Source organism: Lonchura striata, chromosome 9 (assembly GCF_050655825.1).
Source record: "Lonchura striata isolate lonStrDom1 chromosome 9, ASM5065582v1, whole genome shotgun sequence".
NCBI classification, from domain to species: Eukaryota; Metazoa; Chordata; class Aves; order Passeriformes; family Estrildidae; genus Lonchura; species Lonchura striata.
In genome coordinates, this window is record NC_140711.1 from 29,278,279 (window position 1) to 29,292,906 (window position 14,628).

Sequence of the window (14,628 nt, forward strand, 5' to 3'; positions counted from 1 at the left end):
TGACAGAATCGTAAAGGCTGGAGAAGACCTCTGAGATCACCAAGCACACACCCAGCCCCCTGCTTTGGGATCTAACACACATTTAGTGTCCTGGCCACTCCTCCAGGACTGCTTTTACACCAATGCAGCCACATCAAACCAACCAGAAATTACAAACTCACAACACTTTCAAGTTGGAAATAGAAGTCTTTCATTCCCTCCTCTCCAAAACCTGTAATTAAAACAAATTCTTATTTAATTATTTTCCTCCACCACTTTCTAGTCTCTCCTATCCCCTTTCCAACCTCCATTAATGGTTTATATTTATCAAGGAATTATTCCCCATCACTTTTTGCAGTGGAAGAACCCAACCAGCAGAGTAGAGAAGGTGACTTTGGGGAACAGCTGGATTAATAAAGGAACGTCTGCAGGAAAATGGGATTATTTACACAGGGAAACAGCAACAAAAAGTCTTTCTGTGCCAATCTAAATCAGGTCTCAGCCTGAAGCAGCTACAGACTGCAGGGATTTCCATGCTCCTGGAAGGATGAATAATGCAGGGAGTGTATCCACACCTGGCTGGAAATCACAACACTCCTGTGACAAGAAAACAAGGCTTTTATAGCCCAGGGGTGCCCCTGGAATGTGATACAGCAGGAAAACCTAAATTAGGAACAAGGGATTAAAGCAAGCTCAGTTTGTAGGTGCAGAGTGCCAAATGTAATCTTATTTTTCACCCCTTGCCATGGGCAGGGACATCTCCCACTAGATCAGGTTGCACCAATCTTTGTCCAACCTGGCCTTGGACTTTATTCCAAGAGAAAATTGTAGGTTTTTTTCATGGGAAGAACACTGTGCTAGAGGTACTAAATTAATAAAAAATTTCTTTTTGCTGTTCCCCAAATCTCAGACACAAATTCCTTTTCATCCTGTCACCTGTTGGTAGAAAAGACCAGCCTTAGCTAGAGCCTGATCTTCCCCCTTCTCCCCCAGCCATCACCTTGTTAAATCTCACTCGTTGCACTGACGTTTTTATGTTTCAATTGGTGCAAAACACAGATGAACTTCCAATATTTCACCCCAACTGGGTGAAATATTAGAACAATTCACCCCAGTGTGCTTTCTGCAGGACTTGGGGTGGCTGCAGGAGCACAGCAATGCCATGGGAGCAGGAATCACTGGCACAGGGATGCTGAGAGGCACCACTGGACACAAAATTTCCTTCTAAGGCCCCTTCATCTGTGGTTTCACATCTCTTCTATTTCCAGCCTCCCTTTGTAAAGGAGACAATTTCATATTTTCCACTTTTACAGGGATTGTGAGAGGCAAACGAAGAACATTTCCAGAAAAAGGAAATGTTTATATGTAAAATTAGTATTCAGGAGCAAGAAGAGCTGCACAATCTGCTCTGCACGCTTTAAGCCAAGAAATTTCATGTGAACATTGAATTTTTTATTTTTAGTTGTAGCATTGTGCTTGAAGAATTGACAGCTGAGCTCCGTTTTGGGGATTCAGCTTTGTATACCAATTTAGTAATAAAATTAACTTTCACAGCACATTTCATGTGCAAGCACTTCTAACAAAGTATCAGTCTCTTTTTGCTGCTGTATCATGAAAGTCCATCTTCTTGTGCCACATCAATCCCCAATTTTTAGGTTAGAGGTCAAATATTGTATCTAGAACATAAATACATTAAAATGTCAATAATTAGAGAGGTACCATTTATAAAACTCTGGGTGTAACATTTTCCTTACAGTGTGTTGGTAAGAATTAATTCAGTTCAATTAACATCCCAAACTGAAAAAGCTGATAAAACACTGATAGGGAAATATGAAAAATGATCCCCAGCTGCATTTGGTTGTACAGAAAAATCTGAATGAGCAACTGAGCTTCTAAAAATAGGTTTAATTTTTTTTTTTTTTTTTTTTTTTTTTTTTTTTTTTTTTGAGTAGTATTGAATTATTGAATTGGATTCCACGAGTGCAGCCTGGATAATGGATGCAGGAGATTCAGCCCTGAAAGATTTACCAGAGGATCAGATAAATACAGGCAGGGACATCAGGAGAAATATTCAGATACCACCAAGAACTTCCAAGCAAAACCTTAGGTTTAAAACCAGCTGAACAGGGGACAAACTGAATGGCTTAATTAGGCAAAGCATTAATTATAAAGAACTTTCCAGAATTACAGTATTAAAGACCACAGCAATTTCCACCAGCCAGGATTTAATGGGTTTGGTGAGAATTTTGCCTTCAGCTCTAAAGCTTCTGAGCATTCCCACCATGCCTGAACCCATTCCAAACCTTCCCAGAGAGTTGATTTTAAACCCTTGAGATTTTTTTTTCCCAAACCCAGCTGAGGGCAGTTAGATTTGAGCAGGAATATTTGGACGGCAACATTTTTAAGGCCACTTTAGAGTTATCAGTGGATGCTTTCCATTCTTTCATGGCAAACTGGAAGGAATCACAATTTTCCTGCTTCCTAACAAGTTGTGTAAAAAACTGCAGGTAGCAGCTACTCATGGGACAAAGGCTGAGCAGTGAGAGGCAAAAAAAAAAAAACATTTGAAGCAATAAAAATGTGGTTTTAGCTGTTAAAATTCCTTAAACAAGACCAGGAAAGATTTAGAAGTCCGTGGATTTTTTGCAAAGGCACAACTTTGCTGGAATTCAGGAGTTTTTTTCAGCTGCAGGGGGAGAAAAAATGGTATTTGTTCTGTTAGGGTAAATTGAAAACAAAGCAAATAGAAACCCCCTGTCCACCCCTGAGCCTGCAAAGCTGTGCTGGAAACTTGCTCAGCTCATCTTTTGGATAAATGTTGATAATATTGCAGGCAGAAGAAAGTGATAGTGATTTCCTCTCCCAGTGCTGGGATCCAGAGGGAACATTCCAGGGGAATCCTGCCTCCAATGGTCCTTCCCAATAAAGAGCCAGGTGCAATTTCTTTCTAAAACTCTATTAATTTATTGATTTGGGGCTTCTAAGTCATGGCTGACATCATTGTCTTCATCCCAATTCCTTGGTGTGCAGATCCCAAAAGGTTTAATCCATAATTTACCACAAAAATAAGTGTTATAATAAAAATATCACATGCAGAGACTGCCCTAACAGATAAATACTTCAAAAGTTGCCTGGTTTGAGTCCTTTATTCTCAAGAAACTCAGGAATTATTCTCTGGCCACCCTGGGAATGACCTAGGAGTGCCTCAAGGGCAGAGGGAGCTGCAGTGGGATTCTCCACCTCACTCCAAAAATGTTTCCCTGTGGCTTAATTTTCAGTTTATTCAGGTGCAGGAAGTTTACAAGTGAGAGTTGTAAAATTCAGCTTGAAAAATTGACAGCTTGCCCTTCTCTCACTGTCACTCCAGACCTCCTATAAATAATCTCTCCCTCTGGCTTTTTATTGGTTTTATTTTGATTATTTTTAAATCAGGTCCAATTAGGAATACTCACCAGCTCCTCTTTATTCTTCTTCTGAATTGAATTTCTTGCAATGTCTCAAAATGCTGATTGCAGATAGCTCTGCATCCTTTCAGCAATTAATTGCTCCTTAAACTCTTGGTTTGGTTGGAAATACGTGGAAGATTTCTGCAAGGGCTGATGTGGGTGATGTTTGCTGACTGCTCTTAGAAAATTGAGAGTAATGATTTCAAATTAGAAGTCAATTCTTGCACAGAAAGTAAGAGGCCTTAAAGATCAATGAAGGAATGTTCAGGGATGTTTCTGCCTCTGCACAAGTTTCTACCTGCCCAAAAATACTCAAAATTCGATTTTATCTGGAAGAAATATAACCCTGTCTCTGTGGTTCATTACAGTGCATGAAGCAGGAGAAAAAATACCCTGTATTTATGGATAACAAACTGGTTCATTGTGTCATTAGTTACTCAAACTTCAATTAAGTGCAGATTGAACTGAACCCAAAGTGGTTAACTTTGGAGAATTAATGATATAAATCTTGAGCCTCAGGCCAGAATAGGACTGTAGGATACAAAGGTGCAAAAACTTCCCAGAAACATATTTATAACACAATTTCTGGGACATCCTCATTGTAGCTTTTAGATGAATAAATGACAAATAATCATTTAAAAACCCAGGTTTTACATGGTTTTGGAGCAAAATATATCACATATCATAAAATCATGGAGCCAGAGAATGGTTTGGGTTGGAAGGATCTTACTTATGATCAAATTCAAGGCTGCCACAGGCAGGGACACTTTGCCCCAAAACAGACTGCTCCTCCAGCCTGGCCTTGAACACTTCCAGGGATTTAAATTCCACTAAGTCCTGTCCACTCTGAGGATTTGTTTATCCTGGTGGTGATGCCTCAGCTTTTAGCTTTTATACTTTTCAGATTCTGTGCTGCTTTAGTGTGTGGGTCTGGGTTTCACATCATGGGATGCTGAGCTCTCCTCACAGAGCAGAGACAAAACAATTCCTGCTCCAGCTGGGCACCAAGGACAAATGATCCAAACCTCAGCCCAGGAGCACAAACAGCGTGGGCTGGAGAGAGAAAAACAAGCAGGGTGGGACTGATGGGCTGGAGCTGGAATGGGACAATGAACTCCAAGGTGCCAATGGAGCAGAACTGATCCCAGGGAGAGCCCCGGGAGCGCTCGTGCATTTTGGGACCATTTTGGGTCATTTGGGTGCAGCCCTGGCTGGGCTCTGGTGCTGCCCAAGGTGGATCCATGGAGGAGATCCTTGAATAAATCCCTGCTTTGTTCTGGGACCCTGCCCAGCCTCTGCCCAGCTCAGCCTGCACAAGGCATCAGTGGAAACATAACAAAAACCTCCCTCCTGCTTTTTCCCCTCCTCTGTAACAATCCCTGCCTGCCCACCCTCAGTGATCATTTCTCAGATGCTCCAAACATTGCCTGGCAGGGTCAGAAACTTAGAGACAATAAAGGACTTATTCTCCAAGTAACAAAGACCTTTTAATTGCATATTCACCATGCAAATTGCATCTTTAATTGCAAATTCACCTGGATTTAGATGAAAATTAATAAAAGAGATGCCACCCATTTTGAATTCAGTGAGAATAACTTCTTCCACCAAGGAGTGAGCTCTGCCTCCATAGCCCAGCCCAGCAAGGAGGAGAAATGGAACGGGGAGAGCAGCACCTGGCAGAGCTCCAAGTGATGAATTTGCCATCAGAAATGCAGCCCCGTGTCTGACACCACCACTGCATCCTGATTTTTATTAGCTGGGAGACCCCTGTGGTAACCTGAGTTAATCAATGGCTGAGCAGCTCCCAGAAATGGAATTTTGAGTATTTTTGGGCTGGTAGAAACTGTCAAGGGGACATGGATAAAAGACGAGCTGCACTCACTGTTAAAATGTGCTGTTGTCCAGAATTTGTTGAATTTTGCAGAATTAAAACCAATCCTCAACATTTCCACATGCCATAAAATGTTATTTTTCCAACACATTTGTGTTCTACACAGTGATGCTTCCTCCTTCCACGCAGCACCATTAATAGAGAGATTGTGCTGAGAATCAGTTGGATTACTGAGAAATAGAGATTTTAGATTAATAGAGAAATAGATGTAGGTTTTGTATCCCTGATAATCATTTTTCCAATTAATTTTTCCATCACAGTTATTACTTTTGATCAATTACATTCAGACACCCAGGGCTATAATATCATATTATTCAAAGGCTACATTTCAGTGAAATTGCAGTTTTAATAGCAGAAAAAGAGGCTTCTCCAGTTGCTGGTCCAGGAAATTGAGGCAGAGAGAGGCAAAAATTATCCTGGGAGATCTCAGTTCTTCATCCATGGTCAGGAGGGAATTTGAATATCAATTCCCACTCTGGCCATACAAAACAAGGATTTGTGCCTTACCACAGCCACCCCAGCCTTGCTGATTTTGCTTCTTCCTCCTGTATTTTCTCCTTCTTTAAAGGCTGTTTTACAAAGGTTTGAGTCTCATCAAGGAGCAAGCTTACATTTCAACGCTCTTAAATACTTGACAAATCCCCAAACCCAAGGAAATTCAGCTTTAGGGCTGGCAATCCAGACTGACACTCCAACCTCGCTGCCACAGCCCCAAACTCCTTCCCTTTGTGCATTAAAGCCAGACCTCTCACTTCACTAAATACTGATTTTTTTTTTTTGTAGCAAAATTATAGTAACGAGTGCTCCAGTTTCACTAAACCCCAGTACCTACAAGATTTGGATTACTAAAATGTAACCTAAATCCTTTCTGCTGCTGGTGTGTGCATTTGAAGATAAGTAGCAGGGTGAGCAGGCTAATAATGGCTTGGAATCTCTTATGGATAGTTCAGCACATCTCTAATTTCATTGCAACTCTTTTTCTCATTAAATTTAGATGAAAGACCAAGACATCTATTTCTTGCCTGCTATTTCTTCTTCTTCTTTTTTTTTTTTTTTTAATTTCCTTGAAGGTATTATGAGAGTCGTGTTATGTAAACTCTGAAATACAAGGGAAAAGCCACAGCAGCAGATTAATTTCTGTCATATTTCCAATTTTGATTGATTATTGTGGGAATGATGCTGGGCCATAATAATTAAAATAATTAAATTAATAATTCCTACAGTAATGTAGGACTTAACATTAAATTTGGCTTCTAACTTACCCTGCCGTAGATGCAGGATTAAAACAGGTCCTTATTATTTGTTTAGGGTAATTTTAAAGGCATTTCTGCCACTCAGTTCCTAATTAAAACAATTTTTAAGTGGAAAAAATCAATCCCAGCCATTTGTGGCAGTGGAAAAATTCCCATTTTCTCTTTCCCACACACCCAGCCAATCCTACCAGAAAGGAAAGACCTGAGTGAGCATAGGAGGTGCTGTTTGACCCCTTCCCCTTTGGATTCAGCCAGCAAAATGGACAAAACCTGGAAAAGAAAAAGGGAATTAAAGAGAAGGGTTTGAGTAGGGCTGAAACTGGGGAGAGGAATTTCAGTGGTGAACAAACAGTTCCAGCACTCTGTAACTTTCTGGCTCCACCTTTATTGTCTCAGCCATGTCTTGGCTCAGTTCTCACCAGGGTTTGGGAATATTCCTGACGTGAATTTTCCAGGGGAAAATACATTTTTTGGGAAGAAAAAAAAGGATGATGCAGATGAAAATACAGAAATTAATTTTTAAAGCGTAAAAAAAGCTTTCTAACGAGCAGCTGAAACAGGAAAAAAATGCTTTTTGTGGGTTCTAGCTTGCCTTAACAAGACAGGAATTCAAAAAGATTCCCGGTGAGGATCTGTTTGTGTCAACAGAGAAGTTAATGGAAGTGAAATCCTGCCCCAAATGGCAGTGATTTAACCCAGGGGTGGAACATCAGGACAGAGCTCCAGGCCTTGCTTTGCCTCTCCTCAGCTGTTGCTCATTAATGCTTTCCTCAATTTCCAAGTCTGGCACCTTTCTCCCTGTATTTGAGGTATTTGCCTTCAAAGTAATTTCAATATTCAAGTTCCAGAGGTGTTTGCTGTCCCTGGCTCAGCTGACATTTGCTTGTGAGAGACTCAGCTGAAGCCACTGGTAATTTCTGTGAGGTGTTGGCTTTAATTTTCTCACTCTTCTGCCTCGTTGCTCCAGTTTGTAGATGCCAACACTGCCTAATTTCCCCCCCCTTTTATTTACATTTGACAGGTTACTTATGGTTTATTGACTGTGGGAAGTTTAGTCTGTGATATTTGCTTCCTTGGCTCTTAATTTAACTCAAAAAGACGTAATTTATCTCAAAAATACTTAATTTAGCTCATGTTGAGTGTTTTTCTGAGCCTAAATCCTTTTATTCTAAGTCAAACTTCCAAAGAAATTATTGTAACCTTCACTACCTAGGTGTTAACAACCTCTGTACACTTTCATTTCTGATTAGAAGGGATGAAGGAAATGTAATAATATAATAATTTGCTAAGTGAGAACTGTCTAAAAAAAAAATGTTCAGTCCTCTTTTATTCCTGTTCCTGTCCTCTTTTATTCCTTTTATTCCTATTAGATGAGGGAAATTCTATTTCTTGGAAAAATCAATGCGAATGAGTTCTAGGCTTAATACTTTATGTTTTAAATACATATTCCACATTTAAAAACAACGGCCAGAGTTTATTATTACAAGGATCTTTTCCAAGGTTATCATCTACCAGCTGAACAAAGAATAAAATCACAATAATGGGAGAGCAGCAGCGCTTGCAAAAGAATTATTCATAAATACATTAAGATCCAGCTGAAGACTTGTGTCAATAATTACCTCCATACAATAACACTCAGAGTTGATGTGCTGTTGCTCTCCTCGTGCAGACTGATATTAACACTTAATTCCAGCCACATTTATGGGGCCTGGAGGAATTGCAGGCTATAAACAGAGAAGGAATTGTTGGCTGTGAGGAGCAGGGATAAATGGGATTTTGGGAAGGAGGATAAATGGGATTTTGGGAAGGAATTCTTGGCGGTGAGGATGGGAAGGCCCTGACACATCACCCTCCGTCCTTCATCCATTTCAGAACCCAAAAGTTTTGATTCCCTGAGTGCTGTTAAGCACTGAGACCTCTTGTGACTCTCAGAGAATTTTCCCACTTCCTTTTAATCTCCACCAAGCTTGAAGCTTCGTGTAACTTGTTTTAAATGTGTCACCAGAGAGTTTATTTGGCTACAGGCTGCATTTTCATGATGAGGTTTGGTTTTTCTTCCGAGCTGATAAAAATGGAATTAGCAGGTATTAGCAGCTAAATCAGCCAGGAGGCATTAATAACAAAAGAACCTGCTCAGGTTCAGTGAAGCAGATATAATTCTCGTCACAGGTAAAGTAATTTTTTTTTCAATAAGTTGTTTGTTTGCATTGCTTTTCAGGTATTATTTCTGAAGAAATTAATTCTTCTTAAGCACAGCTCGATGAACTCAAGAACCTGCCCTAGACTTTTGTTCCTCCCCAGCCTCTCCTTTGACTCCCAGATAGTGTCTGCATTCCCTGGAGAGTATTTAGTTCAACCTCCAGAGCAGCATCATTTCCAAAGCCTCCAGAGAAAAAATGAGCTATGGAACAGCAGCTGTGGAAAAAAGCAGGTTCAGGCTCGTGGAATTAGTGCTCTGCTGGATTTCTTACAAATTCTGGAAAAACAAGGACTTTGAACATCACAACACTGCAGCAGGAGTTGTAAAAAGCTGCTGCTAAACTGAGGCATAAATTGGTTTTCCCAAAATATGTTTGGTCTCAGATTTGTTGGTTCAACTATCACCAGATGAAGCAGTATTCAAATCCTGCAAACAATCCCCAGACCGGATGTAAAAATGTGTGGAATTCCACCCAAATTTAAGGACAGAGATAATTAATTCCTTTGGTTGTGACATTCCTATCTTAAAAACCTTCTGTACAATACCATGAGAGTGAGACTATCTTAAAATCAAATGAGCTAGAGGGCAACTCTACATGGGAATGACACATTCACATTTTTCCTTCAAGCTTTTAAGCATTTCCACTAATAACTAAAATATTTCTGAAATGGGCTGACCTTTAGATTCAGTTTGGGGAAAAAAAGCTCCTTTTCTTTTGGGAAATGCCTCCCTCCACTGAATCATTTCCAAGCCTCCAGGCAACTCTCAGTATCAAATATTCTGTTGTTACAACTATTTCTAACATCATAAGTGGACTCAGAGAAATTAGCCTTAACGTCTAAGATGAAAATATTCCAAAAAAACTCTTGCAATTTATGGAATAAAACACAAGTAGAATTTATTTGATGCAGACCTTCAGCTTTGAGTGATTTCTGTTATGGGACTGAAAAAAGCTCAATAGGAAGGTTCCAAGCCCTGAGTGATTGGGTCGTGAACACCCTCAGAGAGATTATTTGGGGGTTTTAATCTGAATTTCAGCCACAGCAGTCATTGAAATATTTGTCCAAGATAGCTGAGAATGATGATTAAAATAGACAGAACATTCATCAGTGTTTACCAAAGAAATATTTCTCAGAAGATCAACAAAACTGAAATGTCAAATTTTGACAGATCTGTTCTTTTCAGTGCACTACCTTTGATTTGACCTAATGAAAGGATGTGACAATTCAGTGAATGAGGGTGATAACAAATTAATGTATTTATTGTCATTATTAGTGAAAAATATGGGAATGAAAACAAGAGATTCCTTTGATTTAATTACATTTTTGTAACAGGGCACTGCACTAACTGTGAAGTCATCAGCCCATAGATTCTCTGAGTGAAATATTTGATTCATTTGAGTCTGGATAAGTATTGGAGATAAAATATTCTATTTTTCAGTGTTGTCTTTGGCCTCTATAATCTGTAGGGTTGATCAGTAGAAATCAGTAACCTCAATTACCTGGTTATGGTCTGAGTGCTCAGGGTGATCCCTGGAACCTGGAAGACAAATGAAATAATTCCATGAATTAGAGAAAGCTGCGAAAAGTTTGTCTTTACAAAAGAAAAAAGGACATAAATAGAATACTGAATTCTTGGATAAATAGAAGCAAAGCACCAGAAAATTTATTTTAAAAAATAATAATCAGCAAGATATTTGGACTGAAATCTTCAGCCACCGAGGAGCATCAGAAGCTGGACCAAGCCCAGTTCATCCAACGAGGCTGCTCCAGTCTAAGCACTGGAAATTGGGCTCCAGAATTTGTTAATTCTCCCCATAAATGGGGATTTCTGCAGCAGCCTGAACACACAACTGCAACATTCAATGCCTGCTATGAACACACAACTGCAGCATTTATTGCTTGCTCTGGGCTCTACCCTGCCCATGGTTTTCTGCACCAGAGCTACTTCCTTGCCTTTCACACCGGTGGCTTGCTCATATTTATCTATTTTTATCTCTCCACTTCACTTCTCCCCTTGATTCCCCAGATTAAATTATGATTAAACTCTTAAAACATGATCAGAACCTGCCTTTATCACACAGACTTCCCGTGCAGGTTCTTCTCTGTGACCATCCCCATTCTCTACACAATCTCCAAGGGAGGGATTTTACTCCAGGTGTTTAACCTCTGATTTTTAATAAACACAGTGCCTGCTTAATGGAGCAAAACCAGAAACATCCAATGACAATCTTGATCTGCCAGCCAGACCTCCTACAACCTCGTTAGCTTCTCTCCCAGGAAATCTGGGAGCTGGCACCTGCTGCAGGAGCAGCTGTTCCCCCTGTCCTACAGATGGCTGTGGAAAAGGAAATAGAATCCCCACTGCCCTCAGACCTTTCATGAAAACTCTGCAAAATCCTGAGTTGCTTGGAAGCCTCTCCAGGACCAGACTGGGTTTTTGTGAGGACACAAAATTTCAAGGAGGGGACAGATCTCAGCCACAGGTCACAGGTGGCATCCACAGCTACTCTACTGGAGCTAAACCCAACCTTCCTGAGAGACAGTATATGCCAGAAGTAAAAATAATTTTAAAAATAAAAATAATTCTAAAAATAAAAATAATTTTTCAAATAAAAATCATTTTTAAAAACAAGAAATAAAAATAAAATTTAAAAAATAAGAATAAAAAGTATCATTTGTATAATATCACCTATTTCCACACATAGCACATAGATGGAACTCTCTAAATAGAGTTCATACTCTCTACATGAAACAATTTATATAAATAGAGGATATCTGTGTAAACTATCTATGGTAATAGTTTCTATAAAGACAGATTTTCTATGTAAACTCCAAAAAATAGATTCTACAGAATTTCTATGTAAACTACAAAAAAAGATTCTATAAAGAGAGAACAACTATCTAAACTATTTAGGTAATGTAAGGAAAAAAAAAATATATAGAATAAACTATAAATAGCTTGTATAGAGAGAACTTTCTAAATATACACTGAATTTAAGTACCTGAAAATAGAAGACTTAACCAGGAAAGCTGATTTATAAAAAGAGTTCAATGGTAAAACACTTCAGTGACACAGCAGCAGCTCGGGTGGGTACCTGGAGGTGGGAGGCTGCTGGCAGTTAAACGTGGATAAAAGCAGGGTGGGCTTTTATTAAAAATTTTGGAATTCACTGGAGCACAACAGGTTAGTTTAATCACATCTGCAAGGCCTGAGCGTGTTCTGTACTTCCAAAAGAGCTGGGTTTATCATGTTCTTGTGATGAATCTAAATGTCAAAAACCCAGCATTTATGAGCTCCTCTGTTCAGAAATCCATTCTTCCCCAGATTATGTGCACTGAGGTGACCACTCCAGGTAATTCTGCTCGGGTTCTGGCAGATTACTTTTTTAAAGAGCCAGGAAAACGAGTGGTGGTGCTGCTGTGGCTCGGGGAACAGATGTCTGCCATGCACTCCTGCACATCCTAACAGGAAAACTTGGATTTGTCAGCAGTGATGGATCATCTCCGTGCTGCTCCCCAAATGCGCCTCTCTCACAGCTTTGGAAGAGTGGCCTGGAAACGTTGAAAATTTAGCAGCTGAGATAATTCACTGCATGATGGAGTGGCTCTTTCCCCAAGATGATTTTCTCCCAGCCGAAGGAATAAGAGCATGTCTTGGTTTGAAAAGACAGGAGTCTGTGAAGAAGGCAAGAGCCTTCTGTGAAATGGAAAAGGTAAACCCCCTCCCTCTGAATTACCACAATTTCAAAATTAAAAGTCTCTCAGGCAAAGATATGGGAATGGGAATAACAGTTCTTTACCAGAAAAAAAAATAAATAAAAATAATAATAAAATAATGTAATTAATACAAACAAAACTAGTGATAGAATCAGAAACCTGAGGAGTCAGGGTGTTGGGAATAGTCCAGTGAAATGGTGGCTGCTCCTCCTGCAGTGACAGATGAAATGCTGCTGGAGCGGGGATCTGGAGAAGGGTGGAGTTTGCTCTGGAGTCTGGGGATGGAGTAGCTGGGCCTGGTCTTCCTCTGGGAATTCAGCAGAGAAGAAGCTGCTCCTCTGGGAATCCAGCAAAGGGCTGCCCTGGTGTCCCAAAAATGCTGATTTTTTGCAGGTAGGAATGCTTGGCTCCTCCCTCTGGGTGGAGCATCTCACCATGGGCTGATGGAACTTTCCCAGCCATGCAGGGAGTCATTAATGGCCATTAACAGCAGATCTCTCCCTGAGGGAGACATTGTTCTTGGAAGAGATAAGAAACCTGCCCCACCTCCAACAGATGGCAAATAGAATCCATGCTGATCTTACAAGCCAGGACAGAGCTGCCTGTCCTTGCTCCCTCCATCCCTCCCACACTGCCTGCACCAGGCACTGGCACCATCCTATAAAGACAATCTCCCCTTGCAAAAGTTCAGACACTACAGGACAACCTCACTTTCTCATTCCCCTTGTCCTTCCTCCTCCTTAAAAAAAAAAAAAAAAGAAAGAAAATTAAAATTAAAACTAAAAATAAAAATTTGACATCCAAAGCTGTTTCTTCCACTTCTGTATAGATTTTTGTGGTGGGAGAATTCTCAGCTGTATTTAACCCGGATTTTCCAAGGTCATGAAGCTGCCTTACATTTATTAGGTTTGAAGTGGTGTTTGTTTTTCTTTAAAGTGGTTTAAATAATCAGAATAAACCTAAGTGGGGATGTTGAACATTCTCTCCCAAGCCCTGTCCTGTGTTATAGAGAGCATCCTGCTGCCATCTGGGTGCAGGAAAAAGATTGCAAGGTGAATTTTCAGTGTATTTTTATAGCAAACTCAGTTGATATTGGTCCATATTGCCTATATTTCATCCAGCTCTTCCTTCCAGGGTTAAATCAGAACCATCCCAAACTAAGCAATAAAAAGAGCCACTTTTCCTCAAGAATTAGAAATTAAGAGCCAGATGAAACAACAGAGAGAGTTTTTATCAAAATGTGCATTTTCCAATCAATCTGGCAATTGGAGAGGGGCACTGGAGGGTTTAACACTAACAAGGCTGAATGAAAGAAGCAAAAAAATCCAATTTCTGAAGGTCCCATAATATTTTGCCCACTTGCCTTACCCTCCCCTTGGAAATGAGAGCAGAATTGATGCAATTTTGCCAAACAAATGCTCTTCACGCTGTGCAGAAATACTTTCCCTACAGAAAAAAGAGGCCATGCTTGGCTCTACAATGCAATTTTTATTTCACTTCTAATGAAACTCCATGTGGATGGATGGGGCTCCAGCCCCTTTTGGTGGATATGGCACCTGGGGACAATTTAATATTTTTAAACCTAAATTAAAATTAAATTTTAAACCTGAATTAAAATTAAAATTTGTTAAACCTTAATTTGTTGTTAATTTGTCAAGCTGCTCATTAATGGTTGGATTTGATGATCTTAAAGCTCTTTTTCAACCTGAATATTGCCATAATTGTGTATTTTCATACATTAAATTTCCCTAAAATTATCCAGAACCAGAGTTAATCCATAAACATTAGGAAAATGTTCTAGAAATGGATGCCATTAGAATAAAAATAATTCTATAGAATAAACTCCAAGCCTCCAGCAATTTCTGGGTGGGAGAACTCTTGAACAAAAATCTGTATTTAGTATTAGCAAGTGGGTGATATTGATTACAAGAGAAAAAAAAAATAAAAGCAAAAATCTTTTGATATCTTTAGTGAGGTTTTAAACCTGTGTGTGTATTTTAGCTCAAATCAAAATGCATTATTGTAAAATACGCATACAGATGAAATAATCAGGCTGGAATTTAAACAAAATAAAATCTCAAATTATGGAGCAATAACTCAGGTGAAGCAGAAAAGTTTCCAGCAAAAAGCAGCTGCCCTT